Consider the following 6,318-nt stretch of genomic DNA (forward strand, 5'->3'; position numbering starts at 1 on the left):
GCCTTTTCTGCCTTAAAATATGTGTATTTCCACTGTGACAGAGATTGAATGATTCTTGGTGTTAGATCTCCCTCCCGACCTGTGAGGGTGCTGTGTAAAGGGAACAGAGTACCCTGGACTAAATGGTATGACAATTTATTCCTTGGGTTAGGTAGAAGTTAGCCATCTGGAAAAGGGGCAGAGCTACAGTACCCAAACTCAATGACCCGGACGGGAAACGGCTTGATACAAATTTGCTGTGATACAAGAACGTGAGTTTGTTTGTTTGTCTGTCGAAGACTATTAACATGATTCGAAGCTATTGCTGTTCAGCTAGCACTTTCCCTTTGTTCACAGAGAACTATCTTTGCACCACGAGCACTAATATCACTCACTGTAAACTGTGTCTGTGTTTTGTGTTCCGTGTTGCTGTACAAGACTAGACTTTTGGTTGTATCACGTCGCTGTATCACTGCATCATTATTTACAGTTGTTTGCCATCAGGCCCTGGACACTGTTAATTCAATAAGACAAAAATCGTTGTCTGTCGTTCATTCTACTCTGCTGCATTGCCTTCACCTGCACTCACTTACCCACTTGTACACATCCAATTGTTTTCAAAAATATATATTGTATATATTACATTTCCGTAAATGCGTGTGAATTAATCACTATGAATACTAGACACAATGGGGTTCGCCCAGCCAAAAGTGTCACACTAAATTGGACTCTTACTAAAATGATCTTTAATGGCATTTGCCAATAAAACTGCAATGCAATACAATCCTGTTAAGTACTAAGGACAAAAGTAGCACCAAAGTGCCATATCAGTTCTCAGTCTGGGTAATTCCCCTGTGCTGACATTATTTTTTGTTTCTATATATAGATATATATATATATATAGATATAACTATATAATATATATATGGTAGACATGTGTAACACAAATGTGTAAACAAGTACACTATTTAGCTTTATGTTTAAGGCTCAGCATTTATTATCCAAAGACAATATAATACAAACTCCAACATGAACTTAGCAGCAGCCAAATGATGCCATGATGGACACGCCATTGGGGTATGCAAATATATTACCCTTTTATCAGTCAATTTTAGGGTTATGGAGATTAACAAAAAACAAACATGCCCTTTTTGTACGTAAAGTTTATTTATTTATTTATTTTTTTGCCATACACAAGAATTGATCGCAATCAAGGTACACAAGCACAGATAAAGTGTCACATATTTGAAATACACATTGAATTTTTATTGTATTTTATTATCAGAATTTAACAGTCAACCTACAAATTAATGTGTCTTCTGAACTATAACAATACTTTATTAAGCTCTCGTTTCTTTAGCAGCATAAAATTGTGTCACCTCTACTTTTACAATTTTTCATAAACCACAAGAGCAAAGTAGTAAGTCTTATAATGTGATGCAAAATGTTTCTCTTGGTTGACCAACTTGAACAGCCACACAAATTAAATGTCTATCTTGTGCGCTTGTAAAAGTATCTAACTAACGCATGTGGATATAGTTGTTTATTACTCTGACTGGCAAAGCAATTTGGTCATTGACCTGATTGCTTTTCATAGTTGAGTTTAGCCTGTACATCACATTTGATGGAATTTTCAACTACACCCAGCACTAAATCTATGCAGATGCATTCACTATTGCAGCCGTGCACACTGGAAACTGTGTGCATTAGTCAAAGCAATTGCTTGGGAAAGCAGTAAATCCTGCTTTCAATAGAAATTATATTTTTCCTTGCAAGTTATCAAAAATTCCTAATAAAAAGAGAAGGAAAGGAAGCTTTTATTTCTGTAAATAATGTTGTCGGCAAGATGAAGGCACTGCAGGGTGGCATAGCAAAGTAATGGAAGGCAGACACCAACCTATTTCACTGCTACATCACATGGTCACACATACAAATGCATGTTAACTGACAGTTTTGTGAATTAAGCAGTTACATTATGAGTGACAATTTCTTCAACAGCCGCAGCCCCTTTATTTACTGCAGTCGTTGATTGGTTAAGATATTTTAAAATGATATCTTTGAATGCTGCGATTTCTTGCAGGTATGCCTCTTCAAAAGCGGAGCTGGACAACTCCTTCATTTTCTCTGTTGTTTGCACTGGAAAGAAATAAACATATTATTTGTAAACATAACTGCAGAAAATAACCCCCTATTGTGTGCAGGGGGGATATCATTCTGCATCCATTGTTACCCATACCTATTTCTCTTTAGATTAAACTGCAAGTACACATGAACATATCATTAAAACCAAAACCAATTTCTGAAACAAACAGATTTTAAAAGATTACATGCAAAATGACAAGCTAACTTTGCATTTGACAAGAATGCTTTGTGCATTGTGACTGGTTTCAGATGTGCAATTAACAATGGAACTGTACAGTATATACAGGGGTTGATTAAAGACTCTTAGGGTGCATCCACTAATGCTGTGGCTTTTCTAGCCAACCTGATGTGAATTGTGGTGCTGGCAACAAACAAGCCATGAGGAGCACAGAGATGTAATAAAATATTGCCAATAGGCAGCACTGTTGAAGCCCATATCACAAAGTTAATTAACTATGTTGGAATCAGAGTGCAGGGCAAAAACCAAATGCTATCCCCATATACATCCCTCTCAGTAGGATCCTTTGGAACAGATCTGGAGGAGATGTAGGTATGCAAGTCTGCTTTTTTCTGACTAAGATTGCATTCATGCTTGGGTGTTTTTAAAATGGCCAGTGCCTACACAAGACTTTACCATACTTCAACTTAACAAATGTAAATTTGTTTGGGACCGAAAGTGAAAAAATAATAATAAAACCTTTTTTTTTTTTTTTTTTTTAAGTTTACATCTTAAATAGTTAAGATTCTGTTTTAAAACCACCAAACAGTTTACTCACCCATTAAATATATTGCATAGGATGATAGAAGTAGACTAGCCACCAATGCTACTGCAAGAATGATCAGCAATATGCACAGGCATCTGGAGGAATTGCACTGTGTTTTATTTGTGCCAGTCTGCTGCAATGTTCGTTGTTCATCTTTTTCCATCAGCCATGATAACTGTGTTAGGGGCCCTGTTAAATAAAAAAAGGAAGCTTGCAGGGATGTACAATAATCAAGGAAATGATGCTACAGCATGGATCCAGTAACTTTCCAGGAAAGTGATTTAAACTAGTTTTCAATCATGAATAAATATAGATTTTGTCGAACCCTATTGTTAAATGATAAACAACTTACTTTTAAATTATTTGCTCATTGAATATCATGCTGCAAACTACATATGGTTAACTAGAATTACCATCTGTGGCAGAGCAAAGCTCTGCCCTTTTTAAATTGGCAGGGATGGGGTTAATTTCCCCTACCTGCCTGGGTTTATTATGTTCAGGTGGCTGGGGTTGATTAGTTGATTAGGTTAATTAACGATCAATCAGCGCCCAGCCACCTGACATAAAAGGAGGCCTCTGCTTCTCATTTAGGAGGAGGGAGTTGAGGAAGCAGGTTTGTGTGTTGTGAAGGCATTGCCCAGCCTGGAAACCTTATTTATTTTTGTAAGTTTTGTTGTTGTTTTTCTAATTAAATCAAAACACACATAGACAAATTTCTACAAAACAAACGGAACACTTGGAACGAATAAAAATTTTTAATGTTTATTTATTCATACAAAAACTTTGTATTTTTTTGAGACCTGCAGACAGGGCTCTGGTCGGCCTCTACCACCTCCCAGCCTGTGGTATTAATTAAAAGTTTAAAGTTTATTGTGTAACCACATAACATATTATACCTAATACCGATATATATATATATATAGATATAATATTATATATATATATATATATATATAATATATATATATTTATTCCCTGTGGTGACGTTCAATACATGACAGGGTCTTGATCTGGTGGTCCTCCATCCACACCTTGATTGACCTGGCTGTGTGGCATGGAGCATTGTCCTGCTGGAAAAACCAGTCCTCAGAGTTGGGGAAATTGTCAGAAGGAAGCAAGTTTTCTTCCAGGACAACCTTGTACTTGGCTTGATTCATGCCAAAGCTGCCCGATTCCAGCCTTGCTGAAGCACCCCCAGATCATCACTGATCCTCCACCACATTTCACAGTGGGTGCGAGACACTGTGGCTTGTAGGCCTCTCCACGTCTCCGTCTAACCATTAGACGACCAGGTGTTGGGCAAAGCTGAAAATTGGACTCATCTGGGGGTGCTTCAGCAAGGCTGGAATTGGGCAGATTTGTCTTTGTGAAGGGCGCATGAATCAAGCCAAGTACAAGGTTGTCCTGGAAGAAAACTTGCTTCCTTCTGCTCTGACAATGTTCCCAAACTCTGAGGATTGGTTTTTCCAGCAGGACAATGCTCCATGCCACACAGCCAGGTCAATCAAGGTGTGGATGGAGGACCACCAGATCAACACCCTGTCATGACCAGCCCAATCTCCAGACCTGAACCCCATTGAAAACCTCTGGAATGCGATCAATTGGAAGATGGATGGTCACAAGCCATCAAACAAAGCATGAAAGCTGTGCTTGAAAATCAGGGTTATTCCACCAAATATTGATTTCTGAACTCTTCCTAAGTTAAAACATTAGTATTGTGTTGTTTAAAAATGAATCTGAACTTATTTTCTTTGCATTATTCGAGGTCTGACAACACTGCATCTTTTTTGTTATTTTGACCAGTTGTCATTTTCTGCAAATAAATGCTCTAAAGGACAATATTTTAATTTGGAATTTGGGAGAAATGTTGTCAGTAGTTTATAGAATAAAACAAAAATGTTCATTTTACCCAAACACATACCTATAAATAGTAAAACCAGAGAAACTGATAATTTTGCAGTGGTCTCTTAATTTTTTCATATATATATTATATATAGTATATATTACTATGATATATATTATTATATATATATATATAGTACTGCTGTAGTTTACTCCTATGACGACATAAATGAGATGTGTGTCATGGTCATGTATCATGACACATGGATGCCATAAGAACAAAACAAACCCAAGGTATTGGAAATGTCATTTTATGTCGTCACGAATTAGCATGTCTCTCTCCACGCCCCACGTCCGTCACTGTCATGGCCTCAGGTGATGCGTCGGTAGGACTTTTATGGAATCACAACTCTGTCTTAATTTTACATGTTCACATTTTTGAACAGTCCTCCAATTGTTACTTATATAATAAATATATATATTATATATATATATATATATATATATATATATATATATATATATGTGTGTGTGTGTTCTAATTAACATTCAGCTTGTTTCCTGTGGGATTACTCCACAGTACAAAACAGCCTCCCACACAATGGCAAGAAAGACCTTTTGTAAAAATGTGACGCAGGTAACTGCAAAGTTCATGGGTGTAGGGAGGTGCGATGTGCTGGTGTGACTGATGGTGCTTCCCACACAATGCTGTTACATCACCATACAAGTGCTGAAGTGTCATCTCGGCAGGCACTGTCCTCCTACACCTTCAGAACTATGCAAAGGGATGTATTAGAGGATAACTTGGTACAACTGTACTCTGTGTATAGTAGTTGCTGTTGTAGTTGGTGGTATATCTGACGCCATTCTTAGCTGACTAGTTCAAACCAAGCTTTAGAGAAAGGGGAGGTTGTGTAAACACAAAGCACACTTTTTGTGGGCACCATTTCGGATCAACTGACAGTCTGAGAAACTCACCTCACTCACATGATTATTTTCATCCGCATACAGAACAGTTTGATCCAAAATGGCGTCCAACAAACAAATGTAGACCATTTTAGTTTCTTAATCTCCCTTTTCTATAAACAGTGAATCAAACCTCCGCACTTTCCCTCAGATTCTCTCAAGCCTTCAATGGTGGCCGCCAACCCCTGCTTCATTGCAAAGTAAAATGACCAAACACAGTTCAGAAATTGGCTAAACAAAACGCTGTATTTTCATAATACAACAACTAAAACTACACTGTATAACAAAAAACACCATTGACAGCTACATTTGCTCCCGTCCCAAGCATTCTAGGTCAGTTTTTTTTTTTGTTTACTGTATATCTTTTGTGTGTTTTTCAAAGTCACATTCAGGACGGTCCAATTTCCTTTCGTTTGGAAGAGAGCCCACAGTTTCAGTGTGTCCTTCCTCAAAGCAAATATATGGAACTCCTTCCAGTCAGTGCTTACACTGTATATTTGGAGTGACCCTGCAGACTTATTTTGATTAATTTGATTAAATCAAGTTTGCAGAGAATGAAAACATGTCATGAATACTGCAGAAAAAAAAGGCTTTAGGTCAAGCTGGAATGCATTTCTACATTGAT

The 6,318-nt window shown here is 37.4% G+C and overlaps 1 long non-coding RNA gene across 1 annotated transcript; it reads right to left on the minus strand.

Moving 5' to 3' along the window:
• Positions 1-1,137: 1,137 nt before the first annotated feature.
• LOC121309194 lies at positions 1,138-3,364 on the minus strand. Its single transcript, XR_005948606.1, has 2 exons — positions 2,898-3,364; positions 1,138-2,115 (listed from the first exon to the last, which is right to left on the minus strand). It is a non-coding gene; the product is annotated as an uncharacterized LOC121309194 (long non-coding RNA).
• Positions 3,365-6,318: the final 2,954 nt, after the last annotated feature.

This window comes from Polyodon spathula, unplaced genomic scaffold (genome assembly GCF_017654505.1).
Source record: "Polyodon spathula isolate WHYD16114869_AA unplaced genomic scaffold, ASM1765450v1 scaffolds_970, whole genome shotgun sequence".
Lineage (NCBI taxonomy): Eukaryota > Metazoa > Chordata > Actinopteri > Acipenseriformes > Polyodontidae > Polyodon > Polyodon spathula.